General features: G+C 42.9%; 1 protein-coding gene across 3 annotated transcripts in view; it reads left to right on the top strand.

The window, feature by feature from the left end:
• The first annotated feature begins 2,288 nt into the window (after nt 1–2,288).
• chd6 (chromodomain helicase DNA binding protein 6) overlaps nt 2,289–13,320 on the top strand; it is a 58,851-nt gene continuing 47,819 nt past the window's right edge. For 2 of the 3 annotated variants that reach the window (XM_084464208.1, XM_084464210.1), the window contains exon 1: nt 2,618–2,730. The gene's annotated coding sequence lies outside the window, so the exon portion shown is untranslated. Of the gene's footprint in view, nt 2,361–2,617; nt 2,731–13,320 lie in introns of those variants that run through there. The other variant, XM_084464209.1, reaches the window with a different exon arrangement.

A 13,320-nucleotide genomic window follows, 5' to 3' on the forward strand; every position in this document is an offset into this window, starting at 1 on the left:
GATATTTATTAAGTTAGACATTTGAAAACATAATAACACAGTGAGCAAGAGGGGTGGTGAATCTGAGCAAGGCTTTGTGTTATTCAGCCCAGGTGACAAGTGCAATGATGTATTCCCGGGCTGTAGCCTGAGTGCTAATTAATAAATTAGCCTAACCACTAAGGAGCCATATTAACAATGGGGTCGTGGTACTACACAGCGGTGTCACGATTAGCATGCTTATAATCACCTGCCGGATAATTACAATGTACTCCACATTCAGCTGGGGCTAGCTCTGGCGCTAGTACCGCTAGCTGCCAGAGGAGCGTCATACTTTTTGTTTTTTATCTACAACCACATCTGTGAAAATAGCTTCCAGAATATCTGGGGTTTGCCTCAACACTTTTTTTCTTTTATATAGAGGCTTGGGAGTTTGACCCAGCTTAATTTTGGTGGATTTATTTAATCAGGATTTGCCAAACCTTTTTGTAGGATGGATAGATTAATACTTTCACGGAAGGAATTAAAAAAATATGTCTGCACTGGAATTTGTATTATTTAACCTGGTTGTACTTCTATTATATATGCATCTATTTTTTGTCCTATAATTGTATTCCATTGATTGTGTTTTAAATGTGAGTCCTGCCAACATAAAGGACTAAGATTTGATAGGTGCTGTAAAAATAAACTTGGCTTGCTTTGCTGTTGACACTCTTGACCTAAGTCATGGAGCACATGTAACATCATCCAATGTGAGTTCTATCCCATCTGAGTGAACACAGAATGTCTTACTGTCACATTTCCAAGTTAGTCTAAGACAGCGGTTCCGAACCTGTAGGTCGGGACCGTGATTGGGTCCACCTGTTTTGCATATGAGGTTGCGAGAGTTTGCTGACTCACAGTGAAGACATTTCATGGTGATTTTCTTTTCCAGTTTAAAAAAAGTCCGTTTTAAAAAAGAATGTCCACTATAAAATAGGCCCAGTATAAACTAACAGACTGCCTCATGATTCGCACCCCCCAGTAAATTAGGCTACTAATCAATAAGTGTGGTGTGATTTGTAGTCTGCATACGTTCACATTGATATTACTGTCAGATGCTTGCAAGGCTTAACGATGTGTGGGAGAGTAGATAGGCCTACAAGTTGTGTTAACAAGAATTTCCAGACCTTAAAAGGGGTCACAGGCCCAAAGGTTTAGAACCACCAGCCTTACACCCCCTGCTAGGAAAGTATTTAATGAGATCATGAGTAGGGTTGCATTTCATTCTGAACTCGGTGCTAATGGTTTAGCTCTAGTTGCCTGAAATAGTTAGTGGATGGTTTTAGTAAAAAGTTGCGTTACATCGCATGCATTAAACATTGGGACTGACTTTGCCAAGGGTCGTGTCAATTATGCGTTATTAATGTGTACTTTAATGCAGGTAAACAGGGTTGGTTGAAAACATAGAGAAAAATACGCGTTCCTTGGCAAATCCTCCCCTACAATACAAATAATGAACTCAAAGCAATACAGGTAGTTTACCCAGGTAGAACAAAGCCAAGACCTGACCGAAGACAACATTTGAATGGAAACGGCGTCATCAAATTGGACCAGATGCTGAAAACATACACACAATGCAATGGCAACAAAGAACCCCAACCACTACTGTATCCCAAATCATTCCCCCCCGATCGACCCCCAAAGAAAACACCTAAATTCACCGGTGCCTCGTAGCAAACCCTTGCTACGGCCGTCGTACACACTGCATCTGTCGCATAGCACACAAGGACATTAAATCCAGTAAACTGAACATCCGGGAAACGAAACATGATCTGCAAAGACGTGGAATGTTTCATTTTTTCCGCCCTTCAACCTCGTAATGATGGAGTAAAAAGCGACATGATTGGTGGATGCGGCAAAGGAGAAATGTAAAGCGCGAGTCCGTGCGGCTCCGTGTGTTGCATTGATGTGCTGTGCTCGTCTGGGCTGCGCGTCTCCTCTCCGGTGACAGCAGCCAACGGGACGCGGTGCGATCCCTGGGTCGGAAAAGACGATTCTCCCACTCTCTCGTTCTGCGGTAAGAAAACCACGACTAGATCACGCGCCATACGACCGCTATACGCTATCAACGCGAATAAGCAGGGGGGAAAGTGCACACAATGGTGCTGGTCTGCGATGTGCCGCTAGCTCTCAGCCAAACGCAGAAAAGACACTCCTTTTGCTTGACAGCTGCGGGGCCAATGGAAATATGCATCGACCCAGCTGCGCTAAGCTGCAGCCAATGAACGATCCCAGAGCTGCGGGTCCAATGGTAGGTTAGGGTGCTGCAGCTCCACCGCTGCTAAACTTCCACCAAATAATAGCTGTTTGTATTTTGGCTGCTGCAGTGGCCATTTTAGGTAAGTCATGTATTTTTAACTTTTGCGTTTCGGACCCGCCGTGTCTCCGTGGACATGGGGATGTGTGTGTGGGACGTGGACATTGTGAAAGTGTGGCAGTGGAGTGAATGAAGTCCTCCATGGAGCGGGTAGCTGCTGGCTTTGTGGAGGATTTGAAGAAATTGCTCGGAGTTCACCCCCTCCTCCTCCCGCTCTCTCTCCCCTCCTCCTCCACCCGTCTCCCACCGCCTCCTTCTAATTTTTTATGCATTTTTCTAAACTGTCATGGCGTATTTGTGTCCTTGGAAATAAATGCGGCTGAAAGCGCTAGTGTTTGGTGATAACCGGAGGATGACTCTCCGGTGAGCGGGGGGTCCGGTGTCCGGAGCAGGTGAGCAGTCGCCGGAGAGGGAAGGAGGTGATGTCCCTGAGAAGGACTTTAGAGGGTGTTCACACGTGGAAGGAGCGGAATATATAACACTGATGCAGTGACATTACACCGCTAGCAAAGCGGGCTAGCTCAGCAGCTAAGATTGCTAACGTGAAATAGGACACGCTGTGTCCTTTCTATGTCGGTAGTGTGTTTTTTTTATTTTGAGGCGCCGTTTTGTTGCTGGGAAAACACTGGGAAGTTTGTTTTGCTCTGCAACTTGTGGCGATTGTATGGCTGAGTGTATCTGTGGCTAGCTGCATTAGCTGGTGTAGCCGTTACGACTGGCAGTCGTTATAAACCAACATGAAATCAAAGCTAGCTGATTAGCCTACTAGCTTACTGAGACATTGCATAGGGAGACCATGCATGTGTGTGGTTGGCACGCACACACACCTTGACCTGGCCAGGTGCAATAGCGCGCACGCGTCCGTGCCCCAGACAAAGGGCGCGCGTGCAGGTAACCAAATTGCAGCTCTGGTATTCTGGATAATTTATAATGCACCAAACCAACCAACTGCTTACAACATAGGAAAAATAACATAATGGAAATTGTAACGGTGATAACGTTTTGTCTCGTTTGAGGCAGCTATGGAAAGTTGTTTGCCAGCAGCAGAAATTACTTATTCATTAGGCGAGTAAAGTGTGTCTAGCTTCAGTTGCCATGGAAATGAATACATAAAGTGGATGCGTTTTAATATATTTTGATTGAGGTACGGATGCTGTAGGGTGTGTGTTTGAGTTGAGAGTTGGAAGTTTGGGTCTTGGTCTTTCTACACCAGTGGTTCGCAGCCTTTTAGTCGGGACCCCCATTGGGGTCCCCTGATATGCGTGTGGGTAGCATTATATTGCTGACATAAGTTATTTATATTTGATGCTTGATCCTTTTTAATAATACAACGTTTTAAAACGTCTCAGAGACGTTCTGTATATACAAACTGACTGCGTAATAAATTATAGCCACGAGCAAATCCCTAATGTTTCGTAGAGCGATCTGATAATGTTCACTGGTACATTGATATAACCGACATATGTGGTTTAGGTAAAAACAATGTGTGGAAGCAGATGCACAAAAGTTTAAAGAGCTCGTAGTGGGATCACAGCGCTAAAAAAGTTTGGAAACCACTGAGGATCTAAAGTGTTAAATACATTAATTTATCCCTCCCACCCGCAAAAAATAATGGATTTTTTCCTTGCGAAAGGAACATCAGTGATTGTCTGACCAATAAGAATTTGGTTGAAAAAGGAGCATATCTACCAACCGACCAATGGAGCAACCGACCAGAACTTGACAGCTCTAAAAGAAACACAAGAAAGACCATCTATTGTTTCTTTAATGTAAAGTACACCAGACTTGCCTTCGGGACATACATCGGCCCTCTTTGTCTTCTTCATCCTCAAATTCTAGCCTGCTGCGGGAGGGGTTTGCTGTACTTTGCACACAAAACTGGGTGTTGATGCACGTGTGTGTCAGTGCACGTGGTGACTGCCAGACATGGATCTCATTGTCTGTTTTTGGTATTTTATACCTCCTCATCCTGTAGCAGATGACTCATCTCAGTCATAGCGGTTGACTTCACACCATCATCATCATGATTCTTTAGTCTTGACTCATTTAGCCGACACTTTCACTCAAAGCCACTTGCGGTGAATTAATGCTGCTATCCATTTGTATGGTACGCCCGCCCGTACGAGTCGTAAGGTGTAAATCTCCCAGCTTTCTTGCGGCATTTCACAGAGGAACGCCCCTTTTTGGACTGTCCCACTCGTAGTTCTGAAAGTAGAGGGTTAGTTCAGTGATACTGACCGTACGACTCGACAAAAAAAATGGCTGCGCCCCGTAAAGAGAATTATTTTCTTTGTATTTGTACCATGTTGGTCGTTTTATTGTTGATTTTTAAAATGCTCTTACACACTTGATTACATTGGTACATTATTCCGTTCACCAATTTATGCATTGCACTGTCTTGCTGTGCGTGCAATACAATGTAAAGTTGTGTTGTTTGTTTTCGCTGGTTTGTTAAAGAGGCTAATGTAGCTAAAAATGACTAGCCAATGAGAAACAGGAATGCTAGAAGTGCTGCAAGCCAGGAAATTACGTCACGTTCGCGCTAGAGCAGGTTGGACGTACCAGCGTACCATACAAATTAGGGGTGCACGATAATTATCGGGCCAATAACAGAAATGATTACGTCATTCCGATAAGTCCGATAACATGACGAATAGCCCCGATAACATAGCCTATATAAGTTCAGTGCACAACTGTCACAACTGCAGGATATAGAAAATGTTTTTTTTTATTATGTTACACCTTTCCTGCTGTCGGCTCCCAGACTGTAGTCGAGGAGCACAGCGTCAATGTTCTCTCGGGGGTACCACCCTTCGCTTTGACCGGCAGTGGGTCTGCTTATAGGTCGGAATATGGTCGGAATGAAGTGGCCGCCGATGATTGATAGGCTGGATACTTTATTCTTAGTTTCACTAACGTTACAATGTACGTTTGCACAGACACAACCGGACTCATTTGTTACTTCACTAAACTGACACGCTACTGCTCACTCTCCTCACTCGTCCACTCACTCACACTGCCATTCCCGTCTCGTAACACTTATTATTGACAACAGTTAGCTGAACATTATAGGGTCCCGGACTTCCACTCCCTGTTTTCTCAGTTAAAGACAGATATCAACTACATTTGTCCCAGTGTTTGTTAGATGTGAAATGAAGCAAAAAAAGACGCTCTCTTCCTCCGGTAGCGCAGTCGTTCGTAACGCCTTTCTTATTCGTTGTTTCTTCTATTTGTCTAACTCATGCTCCAATCTTTCATCGATTGATGTGGATGCAACGGAATATATGATGCATCGCTGCAGTAACATTTAAGATGATCGCGATGAGTTCTGCCCATTCTGCCTCCGTTGCAGTCTGCGGTCAGACCAAAACACACCAGGGTGTGTTTGAGTGACAGGGGCCGTACTGTGAACCTCGACCCTACGTCATTTCCCGCCCCTTGCAAGCCAGCCCCCCTAAACCCCCAGTTGATTCTACTGATGACTGCGCGATAATGTCATGATCATATATATGGATATGTGTGTGTTATCGGTATCGGCCTTTAGGAGCTGAAAGTTATCGGTATCGGTTAAAAAAAAAGTTATCGTGCATCCCTAATACAAATGGATAGAGGCATTAGATGCAGACCTTGAAAGAACAGGTAGAGGCATCTCGATCAACGATGCCTATGGGTTAGGGATGTCACGATACCAGAAATTTAGTAGTCGATACCAATACCAGTGAAATTCCACGATTCTCGATACCCAATTCGATACCACGGTCAAAAACAAAACAATAAATCCCATGTACTTTATTTATTAAAAACATTTAAACATTACAAAAAACAGTGCGACTGGCATGTAGCCTTCAAGTAATGAATAAAAATAAAGCACTATTAACATTACAAAAAAAGAACAGTGGCATGTAGCGTTCAAGTAATAATAATAAAAAAAATAATACGCGCTGAAAGCAGGCAGTCATGCAGCTATGTGGCTCGCGTTTACACTTGCGTGCATGGCGGGGTTTAAAACATAACTTCCAACCTAATATTAAGTAATATAACACAGGTGCGCAAGGCAGCCACAGGAGACGCCAACATTGTTTTCAACCGCTCTGTACCGCGCCGTATTAATTACCAAGTTTTGAAAAGAAAAAGTGTTTGAAGCGAATAAGCAACGCTGTTTTTGATTTGTTTATTTGGTTTTGAACGAATAGTTTTTGATGCATGCATCGGCTTTGAGTTGGTTTGTTTACTTTGAAATTGCATACGCTCGCAACACACACGCACGCACACATTCACCGCCGCACCCACTACAACCTGCCGATATTCAATCAAAACAACATCAAGTAAGTGATGCCGAACACAGTCGTACCATGCGTGTTTAGAAGCGCAACATTGAAACGGGTCCCGTCTGAAATAGTCGCGCAGCGCAGCGTTCCAAACGCAACACTTCCAGACACAACCCTTGTTATTCTTTTTATCGACAAGTCGAGGCGGAGCCGTCGCACTCGCTGCAGCTGCAGTTGCCGTCTTCCATGTTCCCGTGTAGGTGTATATGCTGCCCACGTGACGTCCGGAGGAATTGCATCCTCGGTACCTACGGTACTAAGAAAAACGAGTACCGTCACGTTTTTTGAATTTTGGTATCGACTTGGTACCGAAGTATCGGTTCTCGTGACATCCCTACTATGGGTAGAGTGTGGATGTTCAGGGATACAAACCCAGAGAGTTAAACGCCCTAAAGTCTAGACTATCCTGACATGTGTTGCAGGGTAAACCAATACTAGAAAGGTATTGCAAAAAAAGGTACTAGACTGTTTTTTTAGGACCAGTACTTTAAGAAGGCTGAAGAATGGGTGTGTGTGTGTGTGTGTGTGTGTGTGTGTGTGTGTGTGTGTGTGTGTGTGTGTGTGTGTGTGTGTGTGTGTGTGTGTGTGTGTGTGTGTGTGTGTGTGTGTGTGTGTGTGTGTGTGTGTGTGTGTGTGTGTGTGTGCGTGCTGCGTCACGTTTCCATTCCCTGGAGGCATAGCGTGCGTGCCAAGCGTTTATTGTCCCTCATACACACACTAGCTTTCATGTGAGGATGAAAGGCGCGGCTGCAAGTTACGCTGTAAACTGAGCGGATGTAGACTCCGTCCGAACGTAACGTTTAGCGGATTGTGCGTATGCACCGAAGTATTCACTGATCGTCTTTTTTAAGCTTCTTTCGACATTCCTCACGAAGCAATGCCCTTCACTGCCACACACGACTGGTAAACAAAACAAAAGCGTTGCAGCAAATTACCTAGTTGTGTTCAAATTTCTTCTAATTCTTCTAATTAATTACGAAGAACTTGCATATTTGTGGTAAGAGAATAGAGTTTGCAAACTTACCAGGAGTTTCAGTACCAAGACTGAAATGGGTAATTGGATACCAATTTATACTCAGTTCTGGTATTCAATGCCTGTACTTTTTTGTGAATGATTATTTTTATTGCTAGAAAGCGTTCAATCCTGATGCTGTTTAAAAATTGATATCTGGGCGCCAATACGGAGTTAACTCTCAAAGAAATCACAAACTCAAGTATAGGGGAGCTCAGATTACTGCATGCCATGTCAAAGTGTTAATAAAACTGACCTTGATCTAAATGTTGACAATAATCCAATGCTTAACGTTATACATGTACTTATTCATTGTCAAAAACACACCTACATGTATGAAAATACAACAAACAAGATGACCCTTAACAAGACAAACCAACATTTTATTGAGTATGAAAATAATAAGCATAAAATACATTAAATGCAAGTCTGGCCCTTCATGGTGATGGAGTGCACCCCAGGTTCAGAATCAGAATCCTTTTATTTGTCATTGTACAGCGTACAACGAAATTGTAGCAGCATCCAAGTATACACACAACATATAAATAGTAAAACGTACACGGTAGTAGTGCATTAAAGTAGACTGATCACAAATGACTCGATACACCTCCTAAGGTCTCCGCTCTCCTGATGTTTTCAGGTCAAAATAGGAGGCATTGTATCGAAGTCATCAGTTTGGTATCGTGACATCACTAATACTCTAAAAAAATCTGCTGTGTGTGTGTGTGTGTGTGTGTGTGTGTGTGTGTGTGTGTGTGTGTGTGTGTGTGTGTGTGTGTGTGTGTGTGTGTGTGTGTGTGTGTGTGTGTGTGTGTGTGTGTGTGTGTGTGTGTGTGTGTGTGTGTTAATCCTGCATAGTGTGTGTGATAACTGGGGTCTGCTCTGTTGTTTCCACTGCTCATCCAGCAGCGTATTGGATGCCAGCCTGACGGTTGCAGATCTGTAGCTCCACCCCCTCAAGATGACCTGTTAGGAAAAATCAAGCTTTCCTGCAGAAGTAGGAGGAAATTATCTGGGTCCTAAAGCCAGTTGTTTTATAAAATAGCCTGAAAGTTTGCATACCTGCTACACTACAGTATGACCAGCTGTCTCTCTAATCTATCTGCTCTCTACTAGGGATGGGCGATATGGCCTAAAATCCATATTGCGATATACATTGCAGCCTCTTGCGATAACGATACATATCACAATATATAAATTATAATAGAACCAGTTCAGAGCAGGTTACATAGACCCTAAGGAAAGCCAAACTGCTAAATGTATTTTAAAAAGAAAGAAAGAAACAGTATGTAGACATACATTTATTGTGCAAAACTGTAATCAGATATGTAATCATATATGTATCTGCAACGTAATGTTGCAGATAAATAAAAAACTGGTGTCTTTTTAAGGAACAGACACTGTACTGAAAATACTTCAGTGTAATGAGATACTAACATATTTCTTACACACAGTGTTGGGAACGTTACTTTAAAAAAGTAATGAGTTATAGTTACTCACTACTTGTTCCAACAGAGTTAGTAACTGAATTACTCTATAATAAAAGTAACTAGTTACCAGGGAAAGCAATTATTTGCGTTATTGTAAAAACAAAAGTAGCTTTGTAGATGTGTGTGTCGTTGTGAGATGCTTCATTAAATTAGAGTTGCTTACAACGGATGTTGACAAAGTCTTTGCTCCTGGACATAATGTTAACTTTACATGCACATTCTTGACTTTGACCTCAATGAATTTGAAGTAGTGCTTATATCGCCACATTGAAATGCCAACTTTTCATTGGATTGCTCCGGACTCGCCATTTCTACTGCTTCATCAAATCTGTTTGGTGTTTGTGTATGCGTGTGCATGTGGCACGGGTATCCTGGCTTGTGTGTAAAAACACTGGCTCCGATTGGCTACCATGAAACATGACTCTGCCTTAGCCAATAATAATCGCTTATCTCTAAGTTAAACCACCCAGTCTCCTCACTATCAGTTTGTGTGGAGCCAGGGGTGCGTTCGGATTGCGCAGTTTATTCAATCAATTCATAGTAACGCACCGCATTTAACTGTCAGTAATGGTAACGGCGTTGTAACGATGAAAAAGTAATTAGTTAGATTACTCCGTTACTAGGGCTGCAACTAACAACTATTTTAATAGTCGACTAGTCACCGACTATTGAAACGATTAGTCGACTAATCTGATAATTATAAAAATAATTCTTAAATTTAGCATGAGGTTGCTTTAATTATGTGGCAAATGATAATAAACACAAGAAAGATGGGTACTTCAATGAAAAATGCATCTTTTATTCAATATATATATAACTGAGTTAGTAACTGAATTACTCTATAATAAAAGTAACGAGTTACCAGGGAAAGTAATTATTTGCGTTACTGTAAAAAAAAAGTAGCTTTGTAGATGCGTGTGTCGTTGTGGGATGCTTCATTAAATTAGAGTTGCTTACAACGGATGTCGACAAAGTCTTTGCTCCTGGACATAATGTTCACTTTACATGCACATTCTTGCCTTTGACCTCAATGAATTTGAAGTAGTGCTTATATCTCCACCTTGAAAATGCCAACTTTTCATCGGATTGCTCCGGAGTGTGTGTGTGTGTGTGTGTGTGTGTGTGTGTGTGTGTGTGTGTGTGTGTGTGTGTGTGTGTGTGTGTGTGTGTGTGTGTGTGTGTGTGTGTGTGTGTGTGTGTGTGTGTGTGTGTGTGTGTGTGTGTGTGTGTGTGTGTGTGTGTGTCGCACGCGTATCCTGGCTTGTGTGTAAAAACATTGGCTCTGATTGGCTACCATGAAACACGACTGCCTTAGCCAATCATAATCGCTTATCTCTTTGTTAAACCCGGTCTCCTCACTAGCAGTTTGTGTGTGCAGCCAGGGGTGCGTTCGGATTACACCGTTTATTCAATCAATTCATAGTAACGCACCGCATTAAACTGTCAGTAACAGTAACGGCATTGTAACTACGGAAAAATGAATTGGTTAGATTACCCCGTTACTGAAAAAATAACGGCGTTACCTAACGCCGTTGTTTTAAACGGTGTTATTACAAACACTGCTCGGATGAAGAGCTGGGAAGGATTTAAGCACACGGTTTCCACACCGCGGGCGCGGTTATCCACAGAGATAATAATTTTATTTGGAAAACAAAACGTATTGGCTTTAATGTTACTTTAATCTTACCGAGGCGAGTCAGACTCCGTTTCGATCAACTGTCCGACGTGCTTTCTCTTTAAATGTTGCATCACCGAGGTGCTGCTGTGATACGCAAGCTCTGCTTTGCAAACCTTGAAAGTAATCTTTTTTATTCGCCGTATCCAGGCTAAAATGCTCCCAAACTTTACTGCTTAACTCGGCAGAGACGCTATTGTGCATGTGCGACTCTCGGCAGAGATTGTAATGAAGTGAGATGCCTCACTCCGTTGGAAAAACACATCTGGCGACAATGGAATTCATTGTCGACAATTTCTATTATCGATTTGTCGACAATGTCGACGAATCGTTGCAGCCCTACCCGTTACTGAAAAAATAACGGCGTTATTACAAACACTGGCTTTGAGGTGGTAGAACAGATTTGTTGTGTTGCCGCTCTTAGCCAGAACTGTTGCCCCACACACTCTACTGCCCCAAACCAATTCCAAATTATGGAAGTTGCACCGGTCTTTTTCACGAGTTCTAGCTGCTCCGTTTCGCCTTCAGCCATGTTTACCAGATGATGTGTTGCCGCCGGTTGCAGCTCATCGCTCTAAATTTCGCAGGTCGTGGGAAGATTGCGTCATCAACATGCGTTATCACGTTAGAGCATAGAATTAAAATCTCTATTGTAGGCCATTTTTTATCGTGTATATCGTTTATATCGCGCATTACTACTCTCTACATGCTACTATCATCATTTATCACACTCTTCTGGCCAAAGCTACTTACATTGGAGCTGGGAGGGGTTAGGGCATCTTGGTCAAGGTTGTCTACAGGTAGTCTGCGGACATTAGAGATTCAACCCAGGACCTTTTAGCTGGGAACAGAACACCCTCAACACTAGACTATCCTGCCTCTCCCCAATGGACCCTAATGGAGTTCATAGTGCCTGCTTTGAACCATAGCTGATGCAAGCAGCAATACAGAGCTGTTCATCTGCCTTGTTCTCTTATTCTCTTCCCCTGATGCCAAACATCAATCTGTATCTCCTCCTCGAGTGGGGATGGGTTCTGAAACCCGGTTATTAAATGTGGCCCGAATGCAACATTTTAAATACCTTATTATCGATAAGCTCCGACGTCTGCTTTCGGTACTTGGTAGAAATAACTAGTCATTATCTTGAAAATGTTCTCTCGTATATGCAGTTTCATCTCCGCAATACGATTTAAACATTTGTCTATGATGTAGTTTCTCTCTTCACAATCAGAGAGATCTCTCTCCCGCTCGGAGCGCCTGTGTGTGAGCCGGGGGGGCAGGGCAGCTCTTTAGCTAGTCGCTTGACACACACACACACACACACACACACACACACACACACACACACACACACACACACACACACACACACACACACACACACACACACACACACACACACACACACACACACAGAACAATGGCAAAAATAACAAAATGTTCAAAAATGTGGTGTCATTTCACTAAAGTTGATGCTCTGCTCATGGCCTCAAGTGCAACAAGTATTTTTCATATAAGAGTGGAAACACAAGCAATATGCGAAACGTCTAGCAAAGCATCAGCTGCAGCACACATGGAAGCAGATGATAGAATTGATATGATAGAATTTTGTAGTGCTTATTATAGTTGCATTATATGGTTATGATAGAATTTAAATACGTATGGTTTTTGAAGATGGCAAGGTTCAGGTATGGTTGTATAGTCGATGCAATTACTCTCCAGAAAACATTATATACTTAAATGAGAGGGAGGGTGATCTGTTATTGTCAGCAGTTAAGTTGTCAGTGGTCAACAGTTCTTGAGAATATAACTAAATCAACAGTTATATTAATACTTGACACTTTACTCCTGGATGATGAGTTTATCCACATCTAGCGCATTTGTTGAGGGCATATTCACACCTGCCTTGTTTAGTTCGAACCAAGCCAAAAAAATCGCTGGTGCGGACCTTTTAGGCTGGTGTGAATACAAACCATCGAACTCTGGAGCGGACCAAACAGTAGGACCAAGACCCAGCCGGAGAGGTGGTCTCAGTTCGCTTCCAAACGAACCGGTGCGGTTTGCTTAAGATGTGAAAGCGACCGCACCTCGGTCCGATCGAGTTCTAAAAAACAAAAAAACTGACTCTTTGGATGTAACAGGCAACTGCTCAGCCGTGCGTATTATGGGAATTATTGTTTGATTAGTGGTAGCTCCAAGATTAGCAGCACATTGTCGGACCCCCGGGTGAAAATTAATTGTGGCTCAACATGGAGCAAAGAGGAGATGGAACGTCTATTGGATATTTGGACAGACGCCCACATAAAAAGTGTGCTGGAAAAACACACATAAAAATGCAGATGCATTTAACACATTCAGCACCAGGATGAGGGAGAAGGAGGTCGACCGGTCCGCAGATCAATGTATATCACGCTGGATATCCATGATTGATTACTTTCACTGGCGCTTTCCCCCCCTTTTTTTTTCTTTAACACTTT

This window comes from Micromesistius poutassou, assembly GCF_964030765.1.
Source record: "Micromesistius poutassou genome assembly, chromosome: 2".
In the NCBI taxonomy this organism is placed as follows: domain Eukaryota; kingdom Metazoa; phylum Chordata; class Actinopteri; order Gadiformes; family Gadidae; genus Micromesistius; species Micromesistius poutassou.